The sequence below is a fragment of the Aythya ferina genome, assembly GCF_964211825.1.
Source record: "Aythya ferina genome assembly, chromosome: 2".
Taxonomy (NCBI): domain Eukaryota; kingdom Metazoa; phylum Chordata; class Aves; order Anseriformes; family Anatidae; genus Aythya; species Aythya ferina.
This window is the reverse complement of record NC_140297.1, coordinates 62,085,331-62,106,772: the sequence shown is the minus strand read 5'-3', so window position 1 is coordinate 62,106,772 and position 21,442 is coordinate 62,085,331. Positions and strand designations below refer to the sequence as shown.

At 42.3% G+C, this 21,442-nt stretch overlaps 1 protein-coding gene across 10 annotated transcripts in view; it reads right to left on the bottom strand.

Annotated features, from left to right (window-relative positions):
* Nucleotides 1-21,442, bottom strand: part of BMPER (BMP binding endothelial regulator) — a 157,453-nt gene that overhangs the window by 9,887 nt on the left and 126,124 nt on the right. Inside the window, exon 14 of one of the 10 annotated variants that reach the window (XR_014689856.1) lies at nucleotides 11,961-12,075. The exons of the other annotated variants lie outside the window; for them this stretch is intronic. The gene's annotated coding sequence lies outside the window, so the exon portion shown is untranslated. The remainder of the gene's footprint in view (nucleotides 1-11,960; nucleotides 12,076-21,442) is intronic. 10 annotated transcript variants of the gene reach the window in all.

The window sequence follows — 21,442 nt, the reverse complement described above, 5'->3', positions numbered from 1 at the left end:
TAGTAATATTAATATTATTTGTAGTTAGATGGATTGGTAGTTGGGTAGGAAGGAAGGGGTCTTTTTATATCACTTCTCAAATTAGCAGGGAGCAAGTATGTGGTCTGTTTGATAGCCAACAGAGTCATTGCTTCCCTTCAGTGCACCCTGCGGGAAACTGTGCCAAGTCACCATGACAGTCAAAGGGCAGTTCTGGGAAAGGACCCCCCTTTTGCTACGGGGTGGCTACTGAGGGAGTGTTGGCACTGTCCCATGGGCAAACTTTGGCACTGGTTCTGTAATTCTTTTTCCAACTATGAATCCTTTTTGTATTTAATTATATTTCTCAGAGTTATTGTTACAGTTATATTAGAGAGTCATTAGGGGATGCTTCATTATATAAATTTACAATCCTATTCTTTTGTACGGTCCTCACCAATTCCCCTTTCAAAAATCTTCAGTATACCTATGGCTTTTTTTCACCTTCCCCAGTGACTGACACAATTCAAGCTTCTTTTTTAGATTCTGCAACTCTAACTGCATGTATGCAGAGGCTTTGGGCTTATCTGTACTCTAAACTGACCGGTCAAACAACATAAAAATACTCGTTTACTAAATTGTTGGAGTTACGTCAACAATGAAGCCATACTGTCAAGTTACCATACTGCCCACTGAAGGAGACTTTAGGCCTTCTGGGGTATTGTGATTTTTCCAAGAACAAAACATTTGCTTTAAGTGAACTAAAAGTGAGAATACATTCCAGAAACTTAAGCATCAAACCATTAGAGTCATATAGAAAGAATCCCACAGGAAGACCACAGTGGAAGTCACTGATAAAATTAAGCTGTTTTACCTGCTATGGAAATACATCCAGAATACTTGAATCAGCCTTAATTCTGCCCATAGTGGAATCATATCAAAATGCAATGATGTTGTGGTCCAAAATAAATTTATTTTAAGGACATATTTAGATTTCTAAAAAAATATTTGTCTGTGCTGGTGTCCTATTGTTTCCTCATCTTAAATAGTAGAGAAAATCTTATCACCACCAAATGTAAGGAAATGGCTCCCAGAATCATATTTTCGGAACAGGACAGCATGATGCTTAAAAAAGACAGGAATTTTGATCTTAGGCAAACTGACATAATTATTTATGCATATACATAATTTTTAAGTCCTCTTACTCAAATCACACACACTTGTCTAACAGTGAAATAACCCCAGAGTCCATCCGAGGAAGGTCCAAGGGGACAGTGAGAAATGTTGTTTCTCTCTATTACTCATCCTTTAAACTCAGTCACAGCTTCCCAGATCCCTACTCTCTTGCTGACATGCTCTTTTAATAAGACACCTTACCAATGACCAGTGTAATATGTACATATACATACCTACATGTGGAACAAAGCAGACTTTTGCTATTCAGCCATTTTCTCTGCATAGTATTTGAGATAAATAATGCAGCTCACATGCTGTTCTCCCAGAGAAAGATGTACAGTGCAGAGAGACATGTGGACACTTAAGAACACAATGAATAAGAGGCTTTGAACCTGTTCCTATTCAGCTAGGGAAGAAGTACTGTTCTTCCTGTGAGCCCCCCTTCTCAAAAACACTTTATTTGGAGCCCAAGCTCCAATGTTGGCCTAATTTAGCACCAGTTGTGAACCCCAGCTCCAAATAAGTACCCGAGCACAGCCGAACCTCTCAATCCTCCACTGGCACTAAGTGCCTCGCTGTGATTCCTTTTGATGCTGCCTGTGCTGCCTGCAGGGTATGTGTTAGAGATGGTGTTAATTGGGTGTGTATAATCACAAACTGTTGCAGAGGGAAATCCATGAAAGTGAAGGCATCCGGCAGCTGGGGGACACACCCTTGAAGGAGACACACATACGCACACTGCTTCCACAACTTCAAAGTGAACTGGATGAGTATGCTCCTTCAGCAACAGCCCTTTTTCACATTAAACCATGGAAAGTCTCCAAGTCTCACAAAGGGCAAAGAATTGAGTCCTGTGCTACATGTTCTGTGAAAAAAGGAGGAAAGATCAGCAGTGAATCCCACAGCTTCAGTCTGTGCCACGTGGAACTGAAATTGCAGATGTTCAGTGTCACTTCCTAAACATCATCAGTCCCTCCTTTCACTTTGCAGTGCACACAAATCCAAACAGTCATATCAGGAAGGACTGTGCCTTTTTGCATTATATACATATGAAACCTAATTTCTCAACAGGAATGGGGGCACTTTTCAGACCTTTTGGTACTTCCAGGAAGTGGCTTTCTGCAGACAGAAAACACTAACATCCTCCCCTTCACCATTACACCACTAGGTCTCAGAAGACTTTACAGAAGCTCTTGGAGTTGGTGCATCACCATCCCCATTTTACATACGTGAAAATTCAGACATCAGTCCATGTAAGGGCTTGTCCTCCATACTGGGCATAAGCTGTATGCTTACAAATTCCATTGACTGAAGGGTCATTGGCCTAGGGAGAAGCATTAATCTCCAGTCCCACCAACTTGTGAGACACACTCATCATGAGAACTTACCAGTATGCCACATCGGAGTTTTGGTACAATGTTGGCCTATTTTAGCACCGGTTATGAAAATAGCCAAAATCTACACAACTGTGAGGCTGGGTTCCTATAACCACACTGAAGTACTCACAATTGAGCAGCAAAACTCAGGATTCATTTTTCCTGATCCAAAATTAGACCTCCATTTTCCTCTTTCATAGGAAAAATAAAAACCAATGGCTTCCATCAGTAGCTCCATTATTAGAATAAAGTTCTTATGGGCTGTTTTTCCTATAAAGTTTCAAGGAGTTGCCATTATTTATGGCCCCCACCAGAGAACTTATTTTACAAGGTAAGAAAATGAGAAGATGAGCCATGCTCCAATATATAATGCAAAGGCTCATGCTGTTCCTGTTGTAAACTGTATTTTCTCTGTATGTGCATGTCTAATCTTACTGAAGTATTGAAGCTTGTTATTTACAGCTGGAGTCTTTTTATGGCCGAGAGGCTTGAGATCAGAGCCTTGAGATCATTCTCGCTTTCTCCAGAATTTACTAATTTTAATACAGAAGCAGCAAATAACTCATGAGGGAGGTAATTTTGGAGGCTGCAGAAATACAAAAGTCTTTACATCAATTGAGCATTCATTCAAAGTATTTGCCTGGGGGACAGACTGTTTCATGCAGCAAAGGCAGTCATTTTCATAAAGCATTTCTTCCAAGACCAGATAAGTATACCTGCACCCTCCATGCATTTCCTACACATTAGAACAACGGTAACATTTCCTTAAATTGAGGATCTATTAAAGGCATCCATAACAATGTTAACAACACTCCATCACATTGTTTCTGGTAAGATCTGGATCAAAAAATTCTAAAAACCTGGGAGCAGAGAAAGAACTCACAGCACATCTTCTGTGAGCAGTGCAGAGCAAATCTACCGCAGGTATATACTTTCCATAGGGAAATCTAATTCCTATAAATAGATTATTGGCTTGAGAATGCTTGAGAGTATCACAGTTATTTTCGGTTGGTTTCTGAGGAGGAGTTTGCAACATTTGAATCATGTGTTCGAATTTCATCCCAGTTCCTGATTTTTGTGCAAATTCGAGTCAACCATGGATGGTATTGCCATGAGGAGGCCAGCAGAAAAAAAATAAAATGGTAAAACACACATCTCCACAAAAGGGATAGAGCTATATGTGGTTTAAGGTTTCTTGGGCACAGCAGTCACTTTACACTCACACCGAAGAGTCCTAATTTAACTGCCATTGTTCCTGCTCCAGAGATAGACTTGGCACTCAGAGTCAATTAAACAGAATTACACAAGATATTCACATCCACCCCTGCCATGCCAAGGCACCCTTCCAAAAGATATTTAGAGGAGTTCAGTCAACTTGGGAAAAGGATGTTTTAAATGAAAGTGATAATTATTGTTGGTAATTTCCAACATAGCACAGACAGACAGTAATTCTCCTCAAGAAACTGGCTGCTCTTGGCTTGGACTGGCGCACGCTTCGTTGGGTTAGAAACTGGCTGGATAGCCGGGCCCAAAGAGTCGTGGTGAATGGAGCCAAGTCCAGTTGGAGGCCAGTCACTAATGGCGTCCCCCAGGGCTCGGTGCTGGGGCCGGTCCTCTTTAATATCTTCATCGATGATCTGGACGAGGGCATCGAGTGCACCCTCAGTAAGTTCGCAGATGACACCAAGTTAGGTGCGTGTGTCGATCTGCTTGAGGGTAGGAAAGCTCTGCAGGAGGATCTGGATAGGCTGCACCGATGGGCTGAGGTCAACTGCATGAAGTTTAACAAGGCCAAGTGCCGGGTCCTGCATCTGGGGCGCAATAACCCCTAGCAGAGCTACAGGCTGGGAGAGGAATGGTTGGAAAGCTGCCAGGCAGAGAAGGACCTGGGAGTGATGGTGGATAGTCGGCTGAATATGAGCCAGCAGTGTGCTCAGGTGGCCAAGAAGGCCAACAGCATCCTGGCTTGTATCAGGAACAGCGTGACCAGCAGGGCTAGGGAGGTGATCGTCCCCCTGTACTCAGCTCTGGTGAGGCCGCACCTCAAGTACTGTGTTCAGTTTTGGGCCCCTCGCTACAAGAAGGACATCGAGGTGCTTGAGCGGGTGCAGAGAAGGGCGACGAAGCTGGTGAGGGGCCTGGAGAACAAGTCCTACGAGGAGCGGCTGAGGGAGCTGGGCTTGTTCAGCCTGGAGAAGAGGAGGCTCAGGGGTGACCTTATCGCTCTTTTTAGGTACCTCAAGGGAGGCTGTAGCGAGGTGGGGGTTGGCCTGTTCTCCCACGTGCCTGGTGACAGGACGAGGGGGAATGGGCTTAAGTTGAGCCAGGGGAGTTTTAGGTTAGATGTTAGGAAGAACTTCTTCACTGAAAGGGTTGTGAGGCACTGGAACAGGCTGCCCAGGGAAGTGGTGGAGTCACCATCCCTGGAAGCCTTCAAAAGACATTTAGATGTAGAGCTTAGGGATATGGTTTAGTTGAGGGCTGTTAGCGTTAGGTTGGAGGTTGGACTCGATGACCTTGAGGTCTCTTCCAACCTAGAAAATTCTGTGATTCTGTGAATTCAAATTTGATTTCTTTGCATATCCAGCTCCTATAAAAGTAGTCAGAACCCATGCTTTCTTCAAAAAGTGTAAGCAAAAATGATATTTTCCAGTGACACTGAATAAGTGAAGGTACATGCAGACTTCTGAAAAAGCATACTGTGCTGCACAATATCACCATAAGCCTGTACCACATGCTGCTAAAAGTATTATCCAAAAGCCTTTGGAAAATGCCAAAAAGAGTGTTCTATGTGTATTTTTAACCTTTATAAAAAAAAGAGTATACTGTGCCAGATTTGCATTTTATTGCCTTAACCAACATTACCCACAAGAATATGGTAAAATGAACAATGAAAACATTCTGGAACATTTTCTAAAACTGTATCAAATTAAAGTTCTCAAGACAGCACTACTCTGACATCATATTTATAATCTTCCCTGACTATGTAGTAGCAGTGGTAAAGCCATTTAAAAGGAGAGAAGGGGGAAGAACCAAATAAAGAGCAAAACAGAAGAGCAACCTTCCCTACTTCTTTCTTCGTATTTCCCCCAATGTCTCAAATAGGCTTTTTCTATCTTGTGCTTGGACCTTACAGGCATCTGTGGGTTTAAATGTTCTTTCTGGTCCTAAGAATGGAAAGGATGGCTAAAATCCCTCCATGGGGAAATAGCTGAGCCATGACTGAGGAAGACAATGAAGTCCCATGCTAGGCTCCAAGAAGCATCTGGTATGACTCAGAATATTTCCTAGAGCTGAAGGTTACAATGCAGTTGAGCAGCTGACTTGCCACCTTTACTGGGAGTGGATTTTTGCTAAAAATCTCTGGCAGAATAGAGAAATGCCATCCGCACAGAGCCCTGGAAGAGCTGACCCCTTGTACTCTCACTCTTTCAGAAAGTGGGAAAAGGTTTTCCCCTGCTATTCTGTTTCAGTTTTGCTGGGGCATGCAAAGTGTAACTTTTAAAGTCATGACATTCGAAAGAAATAGTTGTATGTATGAGAACTCAACCACTTTGGTTTGAGTCTGAGTTCACACATAGCACATACCTCAAAGTGAAACTGTTAAAAACAACTTCCCTGTGCACACAGGATTAGCATTTTGCATCCAGAATTACTGGAACAAAGAAGACACACAGCATTTCAAGTATGTGCCCAATACCACACTGAAACATGCCTGTCAATAATTGCCTTCTTTTACTTGCTTACTCAAGCAGTATGCATGCAAGTTGTTCCACTTTTTTTTCTTTTTTTTTTGGTGGGATTACTGAAAAAAAAAAAAAAGCAAAGCAAACAAACATACAAACAAAAACATTTGGCTGCCTGTATGTTGTATGCTCTATAGCTTATATATCTGGTTGGAAAAAACAAGGACCATAATAACTGCTGTAGAACAGACAGTTTCCAAAATAATTATTAAGAGGCAAAATGCAATAAAAAAGTTTGGACCAACAAAAAGATACAGATGCATAGTTAGAAGTATCACCTGGAACATGACACTGGAGGTTCAAAAACTGGAACCTGGTTTCTGAGGACACGTATTTCTTCAGTTTATATCCACAGTCATACACTTGCAAATGTGCATCACATAACTAGTAAAAAATATGCTACCCAATACAGCAGATCATGCATTTGTTGAAAGCTGTCTGGCAACCAGTCTTGGTGCCCTGAGGGCTTAATATTCAGAAAGAAAGTCACCTCCTAGGGGATTTTCTAACAAAAATCCCATCTTTCACAGTCCCAGTGACCTAAGGACTGCAGCCTATTTGCTCGTCACTGATTCCCTATGGCTGTGGCTGTAAACACTGCTGCAGTGTTTGGGCCACACTGACCTACTTTCTGCACCCAGAACCCCATCGTCTCTCCTCAGAACCCACAACCTAGACAAATCCCCAAATTTCACAATCTTCTATTTTGGATTTCTTAAACCAATGAGATTCCTTATTATTTATCGTGTTCTGAAATAACACATCAGTATTCAAGCTACTTCAACTGACCACTGGCATTTCAGATGTGTAATCAAGTCTTTCTTATGAGAGGAAAAGATAGGGACAATGTCTTAGTGGACCTTCTGAATATCCATACTAATACTTTTACACTTTTGTTTTTCTCACTCTGTGAGAAACCTGCCTAGCCTAGCACTTACACTGCTAATGTGAATTTGCCTTGCAACTGAGTTAATCCATGAGGGAATTTGCAGTGTCCTTTGGCATAGCTACCACAGAAAATGCACCTTATTTTGCACCTTTTGCATTATATAATTGACATAAAATTTTATCTTTTTCTCTGTGCCTAGACTCTATTTTTAAAGAAGATTCCACCTAGTTTCTAGTTCTTCAAGCAGAGAGTGAACTGTCATATCTTACCTACAGAGAGAAAACAACAGTCATTGCAACCCAGGAAAAAAAAAAAAAAAAAAAAAAAAAAAGCTTTAATATTTAAATTCATAGCATTCAAGTGGTTCTTTCAATCAGCAGTTTAATTTTGTTTTTTATATTTACAGTGCAAATGAACATGGCAAATTAATCTAATATGACTGCATAAACTTTCACTGTAGTAGACAGAGAGCCCATTAGTGTATTCTGTGTGACAGTCCTCATCCAAGAAAAGCCAGAGTTGTCAGGAGTTTATAAACATCCTAGATAGAACCTCAAAAATTATTGAAAGATTTTAAAGTCATTACCTTAGAGAAACACAAACCATCTACATATTGCCATAGTCATGAAATAGCCATATAAAATACCACAAGATTTAAATCTTCTAAAATAAAAAGCAAGGCATCTCCTACTCTCGAACAACTAAATATATTGCGGTTCTGCTACGCTATCTATCATAAAAATATGCCATATCCAATAACAAGCACAATGAGAACATGACACAGGAAATATTTCCAAAGTGTAAATGTAAACTGAAGTTATCTTCAGCTTTTGATGATGATTCCCTGTATATATATCCAAGGAGGCCTTGTGATATAATAACAAACAGGCTGGCTAGTTTTGAAACTCTCATTCTTAAACTCTGCAGAGCCCACTCTGTGGCTTCACCCGTATGAAATTAACTTTGATCAAGCATATTTTTCCTCTAGGTGGCTGCAGAGCATTTAAAAAGTTGCTGGCTCCAGATGGAATATGAGAGAGAGTAAGGGAAAGAGTAGACAGGAGATCGTTACTTAGAAAACAGCCTCCCTCCTCATCTTGCTTCCTTTACAAAGCAGAAGCCAAAATCCTATTTCAGCAAAGTTAGATTTACCATGAGCATGTCACACTACCACCATGTCACGCACACTCATTGCATTTAATCTCAGAAGTTTCACTCTTTGCTCATCATCAAAGATAATGGGCTAGAAAGAGGACTTGCAAAAAGTGGCACAAGGGCCAACTTACCTGAATTGAAACATTCAAAAAACACTCTCTTCCCAGTTTTATGACTTCCTGTGTGGTCTTGGCCCAGACCCATAGGAAGATGTAGGCACATTAAAGTATGATTTAGGCAGAGTTCATACACCTGAATCTAAAGCTGTGGTCCTGGCTTGGTTGCCCTGACCCTGTCAATGCATCCTGGCAATGCTGGAGACTTAGTACCTCCTTTTACATTTCTTCAGACACATCTGCTTTTACTCCACATGTTTCCAAGGCTGCATGGTCATTGGCAGGGATAAGCTCAACCGGCATCTCGACCATGAGGGCCTCTCATCCACAGAGCCAGGCTGTCTTGAAAGAGTGGCAGTGCTGTCATGGTTTTGTTCCAGTTTCAACAGAGCAGAGAGTGAGCGTAACAGCTTGACAGTGGCCCAGCACTCAGCCAGGAGTAAGGGAGCTGGCTTCTAGTCTCTGATCTATGGTCAGTTTTGGCTTAGTCTGCACTTCACATAAAGAAAGCTTTAGATAAGCGATGCTCTGTGTGCTACAGCAGTTCTTTAACCTTAGTGCAAGATCTCAACTGTAAAACACCATACAGAGCCTGAAAATACTGTGCTTGAAATGCTGGCTCCGGTGAAATCAATGGTAATTTTCCTACTGACAACACAGAAGCCAAGAATCAGAACCATCATCAGCTTTTCTTGCTGTACTTCAAGGCTTTGAAGGATCCAGACGCTTTCAGGGCATGGTTATACATTAAATTCAATCTTCCTGAATTAAAATGCTATGAATTAAAGTTTCCTGTACTAGACATAGTGACTCCACAACATATTGGCCTTGCCCAGGAGCCACAGGAACCCACAAGGATATTATAAAGTCAGAATGACCTAATTCTGGGTGAGGTGGAATGAGATGATGCAAGGACACAGAGCCAAGGTTTGTTCTCCTTCATGACAAACTTACCTTTCAGTGTGTTGGCTCAGGCACAGTACTTTACTCGGCTAAATACAAAGAGAGCTCTGATGCGAATCATCAGTCTTTAAAGTGAAATGTTGGCCATGACCATGAGCAAATCCTCCCTATCACAAAACGATCACAACCTCATTAGGTCCACACTTCTGAGTTATTTTTCTGCTACTCTCTTGGTGATGCCCAGTGGTGAAGGTAACACGCTAAGATTACTTCTGGGGTTTGTCTTGTATAAAAAGTCCTAAGCATCTGAATTTGACTTTGCTTCTTTTTGTTGGCTAAGTGGAGTCTCTACCAAGCAGATTTGTGCCTGGTGTTAGCCACTGTGAGGATGTTGCCTGATGGAGCCATAAAGCAATTCATTCTCTCTCTATCACTTTTAACTCCATAAAATCTTCCCTGGCCTCCCCATAGAAACAGCAGAAAGATCTCAGAGCAGTACCAGTTTGTTATGAAGCTTGCTGTCAAACTTGGCAGTGGTTGCAAGCTACTCTCAACCTTTCTCACCAGTGAGGTTTGTGGGTAGAAATTGTCAGCACAGGCTACTCCTGTCAGAAACAGGCTACTTCCCTGTTTCTGACTTTCCACCGTCAGAAACAGGGAAGCAGCTCAGCTTGGCAAAGCAGCCAGTGCAGCATCTCTCCTAAAGAAGCCCAGCTGACAGCAGAGGGAAATCCGAGAAGGTAATAAGGAAGAAAAAGCTGTTGCTGGAGGTTACACAGGCTTCATAGTTATGTTCTCCATGGGTCCTTAGGAACCGCAAGGTTTAGAGTCCATACTTCTGGGAGGCCACAGATTTCTTCCCTTTGAGGTGAGCATGTGGCACCCACTTGGTAGATTTTCTGCTCCCATGGATCTTTCCACAGGTGGGGAGCCTGAGGGCCCGTATGAAAGCATGAGCGGATTAGCTCTGTCAAAACAAAGATCCTGTTTTTGTGCCAGTAAGGAAAAAAGGAGGGAGCAGGGAAAGCATAAAATAGAGTGTATGATATATAGAAGGAAAATTGGTTTTTAATAGAATCTTTTCAAAGTTTTCCATTAAGCTTTGGTCGCTTGCAGTACAAGTTTTGGAATGCAACTCCCTCATCCCCTCAGGATGGTCTGCATTTTATTATGTTAGTAAGGAAGCCCAGCTTATTCCTAGCAGAGCTACTGTATGAAACATTTCAATCTCAAGCCAAAGTGGCAGGAGTAAAAAACCCTCCTGCCTGATTGATTTTCAGCCACTATTCTGGTGCCAGTAATTTAACGCAATTTTTATCATGTGTAGAAGAAACTTTTATTACCAAGCAATGAGTAAATCAAACAGAATCACATCGTAATGAACAAGATGATATGCACCCAAATGTTACCCATATGATCACTAGATTTCAGCTGAGATACTTAACCAGAATGAGCAAAGGAATATATCAGAGGAAGGGAGGAGGCACTGGTTATGAATCAGGGGAGATGAACTGAGCAATGAGAAGACACTAGAAACTCATCCTTCCCTCCCACCTTCCTTCCTTTCCTTCTTCCATCTCCCATTTCAGTAATGCAGGCCATATGACTATTAGGAATAGCTGCATTGAAAGAAGAGGAATAACAGCAATACCAGTAGTCCAGGAGAAAACAAAAAAGATGGGGCAGTACCGTAAGTCTGTCCCCTGGGAGCATGCAAAGATGTGGAAGATGCTATTACACATATCAATAGCAACTCTTACAGTTCAGAGACATTAGAGAGACAGAATGAAAGCTGTACCTACCAAAATGAAACCATAAAAAGGACGAGGCACTTTGGTAGGATCATAGGAGTCTACAGAAATGTATATATTTATACCTATGTCATATCAGTCTGTGTATAAAAAGTAGCTGTGGTCTCCAGAGATGTCATTTAGGAGATTTAATCAGCATTGGCAAATTGTTACACACTTAAAAATCAGGGAAAATGACCGTCTTTAAGACACAATTAGCCTTACAATGTAGCAAGTCTTGTCTTCACCAGGTGTCTCATCTTCCGACTTACCTTTCCTGGGTAAAGACTGCACCTACTGCTTTGATTCATGGTAAATTCTGTAGGAAGTGCTACTCTCTGAAGTTATTTGTCTGGATGCAAACTTTGAGCCTCTGCTTTCCCAGAGTCTCTCCCAGAGATATGTGGCCAGGGCTCATTCCTCTGAGATGCAACATGGTGGTTCTTGAACATGTTGCCCAGAGAGAACTATTTTTCAAATAATTCAGAAAAAACTCTCCAGAGTGTATATACAGATTTGATCCTGTTTTAGTCCTAGGTCAGTAATGCAACAGGCTGTCTATTGGACTTCAGGTTAAACAAGGTCTTGTTTACTCAGTCACCCTTGTGTTGCATTTAATATCTTGCCATTTGCTAAAATTATAACACAACAAGATGATCATAAATTTTAACACTGTCTTTCTTGCCAAATGGATTAATGAAATCATATAGCATCTCCATGGAGATTTGTGCATCTTCAGCACACTCCACGTGGATATCAACTGTTGTCGGACTATACGTCTCTCCACTTACAAGTAAAGAATAGCACTATTTATGCATTAAGAATTTCTTCATATCTTAAGATCTACTTACAGAGATTATCCTGTTGTGAATGTCAAGCCCAGTGGTTCTTAGCGATCCCTTTATGCAACAGTAGCAGCAGCCACGGAAAGAAAGAATCAGGAGGCAACAAAGTCCTTGATCCCATCTGGGCAAAGAGTACAAAGGGAATCATCATGTCTGCATGAAGAGAGTGATGGTGATGGAATATTAACAGAAGAGGCAGAATCCCTGGAGTCAAACACTGTGGGAATGAGTAAAAGCCACAGAAGGAAATGGAGGCTAAAGAGAAAGGCACACAGTAAATATCTGCAGATGCTGTCATTTGCAACAAGGGCTGAACCAACAAGGACATAGTCACGCTCACATAGCACCTACTAGCTTTGGGGGGAAAAAAAAGGGGAAAAAAAAAAAAAAAAAGCCTCACCAGTGAGGGAATATTCTTTTTAAGATCAAAAGTCAAGCAGCAATAAAATCCGTGTCAAAAAACACAGACAGAGGAGGTTGTGCATACTCACTTTTGAACATCTGCACAGAGAAGCCACTTAAGTAACCATGCAACAGCATGGAAGAAACATCTGCAGTGTGTAGACCTCCAGCTGTGCAGTAATAATACTTTGAATATCCAGAGTGCCTTTCATCTGAATACTGCAAAGCATTTTCCAAACAAATTAAGCTTCACAACACCACTGTGAGCTTCTTATTTAATGGTAGGATTATTTCATCCTGCACCAAAATGCCATTGCCGCCAGAATGAAAACTAACACCTGTTTATCATCTCACAGAAATGTTGTACAATTTGCATGACGGGATGTGACAAAAAGGCTGTAGTTAACTTAAAGTGCAGGAAGACTTGAGGTGGTCAAAATTAAATGTTAGGAAAATGAAAACAGAGTATCACCCCCTTTTACTTTTTATGCAAAATGTCACATTAAGTTTTATGCCCACATGCTGTTACTTTTTGGTCTTTATTTCACATTAGGAAAAGAATACTTCCTTGGGTATATACTTGTAGGGGTGTCTACAGATGTGCTCAGAAGTACAGAACATACCTTTCCTGGTTGTGTACACTCAATAAAATGTATTGCAGTGCATTGCAAATAGCTTTCCTTTGTACTCCTTCAGATCTGTTTTTATAAGGCATCCTGATGATTATACTAGAGCACTGCCTCCTAGGCAACATGCCATCTAGTAAGTCCTAAAACAATTTCTTGCTGTGTGTACTATCAGCTCCACAGGGTACTCCATGTAAGCAGTTCTGTCCTGATTCTGCTAGGTTTGTGCAATCTGACTGTACATTCCTCAAGAACAAGGAGAAAGGCTGGAGAACATGATACTTGCAGATAGGAAATATTACAGACAACCCATTATCATTTCCTCTCTTTTCTTAATATGATCACTTTTCAATCCAATGGAAATGTTAGTGGAAGAAGTAGTTTGATGGGTAAGTTATAGCAGCAAAGAAGACTACTTTATTATCCAATGAAGTTTTCTACTGACAGAACAATGTATAATTGTTCTATATGGGAGAAACCATTCCAAAATTCTTTAAAAATAAAGGAATATACATCTTTAAAATGAAAACTTTTTTGAGGGTATCAATGAGATTCTTACCATGTTTGACACTAACACCCTAAGATGTTAACATGTGAGGAAGGCTTTTTGATGCCACTGTTAAATAAAAATTGTAGCTTGGACTTGCAGATGGCTAACTGAATTTTTAAGACATTGATAATGATATTTGGATATTAAGCAAAAAGCTCTAGCTTCAGCTAAGGGGGTATATTGTAAACATTTCCACATTGATCATCTCTGAGTTGGTCCCAGCTGGGCATGTGGTGGTTAACCTCAGACCAACTTTTCCCTTCTTCTAAGAAGTTTGTTATAAGAGGACACTGCCTGGCTTGAGAAAAGAAGGTTCTTTCATGATTAAAATTTTCCAGAAACACTTTGTGTTGGTACAACTCTGTCCCAGGGTAAAACTTTTTGTCTATAATGCCAGGTAAGGTTGGCCAGCACCAGCTGCTTTTGACGTCTCATCCCACACGACCAGCTCTGAAAAAGTTCTCTCATACTCACATACTGACTTGTCTCCAAAAAGAGCTGTTTCTTTTCTCCATGGATGTAACTGAACACCTGTGCCAAATTACTCACTATCCCGCCAGGACTGACTACTTCATTTTAAATAAACCATAAAATGGCATGAATTACTTGGGGAGAATAAAATGTTCCCTTTCAGTCTATAAGTTCGTTATTTTTTCTCTTGTATGCTGCTTTTATGTTTGTTTCAGATATGATTTTCCTTAGCCAAATTTCAAAATAGCGAATAGGAAGAGTAAGTCTTACAAAAATAAACTATATCCTTTTCAGTTCTATCATACATAGGATAAGCAGTTATCTACTTTTTGATACATGATCTCAACCTGTTCACAGCCTCACCAACTCAGAACAGCACTGAAGAACGAGAGACTTTGAAAGGTTTCTGTCCCTTGGAATATTAACATTTCTTACCAACATTCACTTCCATTTTGTTTGTTTTTTTTTTTTTTTCTGAGACCATAACATTCAAATTATATTTTGTGTTTCAGTTTAGATAAACCTCAGAAAAAAGCTGAAACCTAAGTCTCACACCAGCTCTAACTCACCAGCTGAAATGATAGCATAGCATTGTTTCCACAAGACAAGGAGAACCAAAATCTTCAATACCAGACCCTACATCTGTTCCAATTTAGTAACAAACTAAACTCATTCTCCATCCCCCATAAGCACATCCGCACATACACACAATGGAACACTCAATTTTAAGGACATTTGCCTCTGGATCTGGATCCATGTTGGGCCACTGCTAGTTTCCAGACACAATCATAAATCAGTCCAGTTTCACTAGAAAGAAAGGAGATTCACAGAGAGCTCCAGGCAAAGATCTCTACCCAACTTTCCTAGCCCAAAATCTGGCTCTGCAGCAATACATTATATTTGTTTTCAGCAGTGAAATAATGCTGCATACATCCATAGTCTCACCAGGGACAATTTACGAGATCGTACCCCCTAACCCTCCTCCATCTGGTCCTTCACTGAGCTATATATCTTCAGAAACAGCTTTAAAACCATGTATTTTCCTAACTCTGCTTTGAACCCCTTGGTTTAGAAATACAGTAGCAAGAACATGAATTGCTGGGAAGGGCAGCAAGGCTGAGTCTCTGCTCCAGGGACACTGGAGACCATGAGTCTGATGGACCTCATTACCAGACTCAGTCCTTTGACCCCCAGGCTCCGAAAGTGCTCTTCTCCCTTCTCTTTCCATTCAAATAGAGTCTGAAATTTAAGGAAAATAGAAATACATTGCTAACACACTCCAAAGACTGAAAATCATGAAGTGGGGAGGTGGCTGGTCACCCATTTACACATCTGTTTTGCACTGTGAACTATGTGAGGGTAATAGCCAACCCACTTATTGTTTTTAATGCAAATCAGAAGCTGCAGTGTTATCAAATACTCCTGTATGCATGAGATAAGCACATGAGCTCCAGAAGCATTTTATTTTGCCATGGTCCATTTTCAGACTTCATTTCACACTCAAGTACATGGGCAATTTACAGAATCACAGAATTTCTAGGTTGGAAGAGACCTCAAGGTCATCGAGTCCTACCTAACACTAACAATCCCCACTAAACCATATCCCTAAGCTCTACATCTAAATGTCTTTTAAAGACTTTCAGGGATGGTGACTCCACCACTTCCCTGGGCAGCCTGTTCCAATGTCTAACAACCCTTTCAGTAAAGAAGTTCTTCCTAACATCCAACCTAAAACTCTCCTGGTGCAACTTAAGCCCATTCCCCTTCGTCCTGTCACCAGGCACGTGGGAGAACAGACCAACCCCCACCTCGCTACAGCCTCCTTTAAGGTACCTGTAGAGAGCAATAAGGTCGCCCCTGAGCCTCCTTTTCTCCAGGCTGAACAAGCCCAGCTCCCTCAGCCGCTCCTCATAGGACTTGTTCTCCAGGCCCCTCACCAGCTTCGTCGCCCTTCTCTGGACCCGCTCAAGCACCTCCATGTCCTTCTTGTAGCGAGGGGCCCAAAACTGAACACAGTACTCAAGGTGCGGCCTCACCAGAGCCGAGTACAGAGGCAACAATCACTTCCCTAGCCCTGCTGGTCACGCTGTTTCTTATGCAAGCCAGGATGCCGTTGGCCTTTTTGGCCACCTGAGCACACTGCTGGCTCATATTCAGCCGACTATCCACCATCACTCCCAGGTCCTTCTCTGCCTGGCAGCTCTCCAACCACTCATCTCCCAGCCTGTAGCTCTGCTAGGGGTTGTTGCGCCCCAGGTGCAGGACCCGGCACTTGGCCTTGTTGAACTTCATGCAGTTGACCTCAGCCCATCGGTGCAGCCTATCCAGATCCTCCTACAGAGCCTTCCTACCCTCAAGCAGAGGGTGACAGCTTGGTGTCATCTGCAAATTTACTGAGGGTGCACTCAATGCCCTCGTCCAGATCATCGATGAAGATGTTAAAGAGGACCAGCCCCAGCACCGAGCCCTGGGGGACGCCACTAGTGACTGGCCTCCAACTGGACTTGGCTCCATTCACCACGACTCTTTGGGCCCAGCTATCCAGCCAGTTTCTAACCCAACGAAGCGTGCGCCAGTCCAAGCCAAGAGCAGCCAGTTTCTTGAGGAGAATGCTGTGGGAGACGGTGTCAAAAGCCTTGCTGAAGTCAAGGTAGACCACATCCACAGCCTTTCCCTCGTCCACCCAGCGCGTCACTTTGTCATAGAAGGAGATCAGGTTCGTCAAGCAGGACCTGCCTTTCATAAAGCCATGCTGACTGGGCCTGATCGCCTGCTTGCCCTGCAAGTGCTGCATGATGACTCTCAATAGAATCTGCTCCATGAGCTTCCCTGGCACTGAGGTCAAACTGACAGGCCTGTAGTTTCCCGGGTCTGCCCTCTGGCCCTTCTTGTAGATGGGCGTCACATTTGCTAGCCGCCAGTCAACTGGGACCTCCCCCAATAGCCAGGAATGCTGATAAATGATGGTAAGTGGCTTGGCCAGCTCCTCTGCCAGTTCTCTCAGTACCCTTGGGTGGATCCCACCCGGCCCCATCGACTTGTGCACATCCAAGTGCCGTACCAGGTCACCAACCAGTTCTTCGTGGATAGTGAGGGCCACATCCTGCTCCCTATCCCCTTCCACCAGCTCAGGGTACTGGGTATCCAGAGAACAACCGGTATTGCTGCTAAAGACTGAGGCGAAGAAGGCATTAAGCACCTCCGCCTTTTCCTCATCTCTTGTAACTAAGTTTCCCCCCGCATCCAGTAAAGGATGGAGATTCTCCTTAGTCCTCCTTTTTGTGTTGATGTATTTATAAAAACATTTTTTGTTATCTTTAACGGCAGTAGACAGATTGAGCTCCAGATGAGCTTTGGCCTTTCTAATTTTGTCCCTGCACAGCCTCGCAACATCCTTATAGTCCTCCCTAGTGGCCTGTCCACTTTTCCAAAGATTATAAACCCTCTTTTTTCTCCTAAGCTCAAGCCACAATTCTCTGTTGAGCCAGGCTGGTCTTCTTCCCCACCAGCTTGTCTTTGGGCATGTGGGGACAGACCGTTCCTGCGCCATTAAGATTTCCCTCTTGAAGAGCGCCCAGCCTTCCTGGACCCCTCTGCCCGTAAGAACCGCCTCCCAAGGGACTCTACCAACCAGTCCAGTCCTTCTCTGTTTGTGAAGAGAAGGTCTAGCGGGGCGCCACCCCTGGTAGGCTCACTAACCAGCTTTTAGAGTCCCAAAAGTCAATGCACAGTATAAGTCAATGCAGTGTAAAATTTTTTTATAGACCCAAGAGTAACTACATTCACATGCTAATACATGAATGCTGTTTAAAGTCAAAGTAGCTTGAAATCCCATTTTCCCTTGTATGTTTCCTTCTAAGCCTGTCCAGTTTGTATACTTTTAACCTTGTGAAATATCCTAAATATCATATTTATGAGGCACTGGCAAGTTGAGATCCTTGGCATTAAAATCTCTTATTTAACAAGAAGTAATGTATTTACCACAGAGTATTGACAATCATCCCACTGGACAGGTGGGGAAAGATTCCCAGAATCTTTATGTATCTTCTGCTGAGGATGCTGCTTGGTTAGCTGCAAATTGCTTATGTAAATGTTGAATAACGGAGGGAAGTCACCATCTCACTTAAATACAACTTGTATACTGCTCACTGAATGGAAACAGCTTTCCAACCCAGGCTCAGCTCAAACCAGAGGCAGTTGTAAAATTATTTGCATTGGTGATCACACCTCACATCTGTGGAGATGGAAGAGAGAAATGGCACCAAGCCTTCATTTTGTTCTTCACAAGCTGAAGGCAATGGGGCAGATCAAACCTAGGAAGCCCTACCTTCCACTCAGGAACTGGGTATGGGAAGGCACAGGAATGGTGACAATGTGGGGAAATGATTTCTCCCACATTACATGCAAGTCATTTCTTCAGCAGGGGGAGGATCGGCTCTGTCCCCATCTTCCTTCCTTCCCATCATTTTGCCTTGCAAGGCACTTCATTACACTACAGAGCATACACATTGGACTGTCTCTGTGTGATAGGCAGAGCCTCCCTTTATTTTTTGTTTTTACTTGCAGTGCATTCCTGGGGATGAACAAAATGTACAGATCACACCCTGTGACCACAGAGTGATATCTAAATCATTTTTCTGGGATGCACGTGCTTCCTAGGGTTTCCTCTGATGCTGCCTGAAGCACCGCAGACATGTGCTATCCGTCCTCTCCAAATCCCAGCCCTCTGCAAGTGCATGCCTAACACACAGCCTTATGCATCTGACTTCCAAGAGCAGCGGGGAACATACGTAGCAGTGGAAGATGTCCCTGACTCGTCACTATCATCACATTGCTTGTCCAGTATTTTCCAGATTTTCTAGACATGGACTGTCCTGGCCCAAGGTCTTGGCTACATTATTTCAGATTAATCAGGGCTTAGCTATCCAGGTCAAAAGTGGGGTCATGAGGGGTAACATTCAAAATGGAGAGTTTGTCTTGACAACAGAAGAAACAAGTGCTGCCCCACGTTTTAATCTGAAATAACACAGCACCAGATTTTTACAAATTTATTGGAAAACTGTTAAACTGACTAGACACCATCAGTCGTGATGACAATCCCAGCATGTATTTTCTTTTTCCTGTTTTCTGTGCAATAAAGAGACCCAGAGAGGTTTTTCCATTTGTAAAACAAATGAAGAAATGTGAGGTTAAAGGCTGAAAAGAAGAGCTTGGCTAGGAGCAATTCTTCTTTACTGTTATAATTGTCTAAGATTATTGTTATTATTATTGTATCATCAAAAGAAATAGCTCTATTGTTTTATGCAGCAGAAGTTGCAGGCCCTGTGATTCATTTCATGCAGTTGTACTGTACTCTACGCTAGGCTTAAAACACACTTCTCTCTTAATCCTGAAAAGATGTGTGAACCTGCACATACAACTTCCTGGGGTGGCCTCAAGCGAATCATCTCACCTGGAGTGACACAGACGAAAATTTTACCATTAAAGTCTGACCCTGAGCTGATGTAAAGGGCAGGAGAGCTGTATAGAAATTGCCAGACCACAGGCTTGTACTGAGAGCATGAAGATAGAGCCCTTCTTTCATTCCCTGAAGCCAGTAACAACTGGCATTATGTGGTCCTTGCTCTCTTCTCATGTACTGCAACACAAAGGAACAATCCATATTAAGACATCCATTTAAAAGCAAAAGTAAAAATAAATTTCTCCATCGAGATATCCCATTGCATTGTCAGTCACACTTGCTGTCTTATCTCCAGGGAATTTCCAAACACTTTTTATTCTGGTTAGAGTGCAAATTCCTACCACATTAAGCAAACACCCCTGGCCCCTGGAGCAGCCCGTTTCCCAGAAACCTACGTAGGAAAACCCATGGCACTCTAAAAGACCACATGATAGAACTGAACCTTTCATTCTAAATCCACATTTATTGCTGTTTCCAGCCACCACAGGAGTCACACAGCATGTAAGTCAGAAAACACAGACACTAGAGATCAGCTAAAAGGCAAATATATTTCACTTGTCAGGTGCAGATCAAGCACCCTGCTGTTGTCCTCAGCACTGGACCATCTCCCCATCTCAGAGAGACTCTGAAATCTGGTCTGACCTCAATGCTGCAGTCACCAAACAAAAAAAAACAAAAAAAAAAAAAGAAAAAAAAAAGCCAATTCTTTCTACAGTCTGCATTTCCAACCTCCCTTCCTTAAAACTTGCTCCCCAGCAATGCTGTCATGAGCTCAATAGAGAACACAGATGTTAGTAAAGCTGTTGGGTTCATAGAAGACATAAACCCAGCATAGCAAGCCCCTCCACAACCACATTTCTGCTCTCTGCCCACTAACTGGGCAACGAAGACAAAGTAAAAACCCCAGTGCTGAGCCAATGGATAAGCCGCCAGGAAATTTCAAACTGCTCTAAGCATGACAGCCAATGGAAACCATGATGTAAAGTTCAAAAGAAGGTCACTGCTTCAGAATCTCTTTCTAAAGAGAGATTTTGTTATGGTTTTCCTTTTGCATGCATGCATCAATAGAGCTAGAGTACCAGAGACAGACAGAAAAGAAGGGTGGATGTATAAAGAAGATCCAAAATAAATTTGAAAGTACTTTTTGCCTGGGTGGTTCAGGCACATATTTTCAGCCATTCTGTGCATCTGTAAAACTCTACGCTGACAGGCACGAAAGTAGTTTAAGAGGCTGCCCATGTTCTGCACAGCTGATAATGCACTAGCAACATAAGGCTGGGGGAGCTGGACAGACAACTTGGAGCTGCCTGACAACCATCCAGAGGGTTCAGTCTGAATTCGGAGGCTTCATCTTGCATATTCACATTGTAAGGCTTTGATTGAGGTATCACATGGCTGGCTTACAAGTAATACGTGGCAGAGCTGGGACCAAGCCTCAGACCCACCCATGCATCCATCTCCAAAAGACCAGCCACCTCATGAAGGCCTTGTCAAAAAAATTTACATTTCATCTAAAGCTTTCAAGATTCAAAAGGAAAGCTTTGGCAACCTGGAAACAAGGGCTTGCTTCCTTGCAATGGGACTTTTCTCCTTTCCTGTCTCCAACTGGGCTACAGTTGGGTATATGACCACACTACTTGCAGGTTTTCTATTTATTATTGTAACAACAAAGAGAAGTATTACATTTAAGTGGGTGCTTCCTCTTTCATTAGGATTGGATCACCTTTGTATTAAGCAAGGAAAATAAAAAAAAACACCTTGGGTTTTATGCCAGAAAATGTCTGTTCTGCTTGGACTAAGGTCCTCTAGGAACTCTACACAAGCTAAAACAGCAGATCTAAGGTATTTTGTCTTGTGCAATTTGGATGTAGACTTAGGTTTTTCAGAAGTAAAACAGAAATACGACACCAGTTTAGCCCCAGGTGTTTTCCTCTCTCATGTTGTGCTCCATGGCAGTTTTCCATATTTGAAGGCTATC